This window comes from Chinchilla lanigera, unplaced genomic scaffold (assembly GCF_000276665.1).
Source record: "Chinchilla lanigera isolate Chin_1 unplaced genomic scaffold, ChiLan1.0 scaffold00093, whole genome shotgun sequence".
In the NCBI taxonomy this organism is placed as follows: domain Eukaryota; kingdom Metazoa; phylum Chordata; class Mammalia; order Rodentia; family Chinchillidae; genus Chinchilla; species Chinchilla lanigera.
The window spans coordinates 144717-145760 of NW_004955494.1; the positions used below are offsets into that span (position 1 = coordinate 144717).

At 38.5% G+C, this 1044-nt stretch overlaps 1 protein-coding gene across 1 annotated transcript in view; it reads right to left on the bottom strand.

Moving 5' to 3' along the window:
• The window catches only part of LOC102023613 (taste receptor type 2 member 41-like), a 69480-nt gene that overhangs the window by 29031 nt on the left and 39405 nt on the right, over nucleotides 1–1044 (bottom strand).

Consider the following 1044-nt stretch of genomic DNA (forward strand, 5'->3'; position numbering starts at 1 on the left):
CTCTGACTTCTTAACACTGATGAGTTATTGCATTTGTCCTCTGTTGGCTCCAGGATTTGCACAAACCTGCTCTGGTTGGCCTCCCACAGATGTTTACAATGCTCCAATTCGTTTAATTTCTGATTTTATTCTGTGTCACTGCTATTCTTCTGCACACAAATTCTTGATATTTAAACTTGGCATTGTTTTAGAGTTTTGACGAAATTATAATGCCTGATATAATCAAAACGTTTTTCTGTCAAAGAAATATTTATGAATTCATGATTTCTAAGAGCCAAGTATATGCCTAGAGATTATATTGATAGCTACTGATTATATTGCTAAATACTGACAGTCTCTAATCCCATGTTTCTAGAGGAGCAGTCAGCAAGCTGGGAGGGAGAAGACCCAGTGCCACCCTGGCTGAGAAAAGAAAACCCGTGCTGATGGAGGTTCAGTCCTTATCCATCACTTTGTGGTCAGTAGTCCAAAGTGAGTGTCACTGCTTTCCAAATATTCTTGGTATATTAATTTCACACAGTTTAAGTGAAAATCTAAGTCATCCCTTCCATCTCAGTATGTAAAGGGCACCATTCTGAGAAGTAAGAAATAACTACAGTGTAATTTAATTACAAAGCTTCAAATTTAATTAGTCAAGTACTAACATTGTTCATCTCCCTGCTACCACAATTACTTTAATTAGTATATTTGTAATTATTAATTTAATCTCTATTTCTAGTAAAATTATAGCAACCAGGAGAGTCAGAATCCTTGTGTATCTCACCTTCTTGCTCACAATCATGTACCCAATGTCTAGCTCGTCTCCTGGTCCAGGCAGGAGCTTTGGTAGAAAGGATGTTAATTATATCTGGCCTGATGGTGACGTGAGAAGACGGGAGAAGCCTCCTCTCCAGACACTGACATAGACTGAACACAAGGAAGCCTGAGAAGAAACTGAACCCTGGCTTTGGAAATGACACCCGAACCCTGCAAATATGCCTAGAAATCTCTTCCTTCGTCATTGAGAAAAAAGGAAAATGAGCTGTAGGTGATGAGATGTACTAT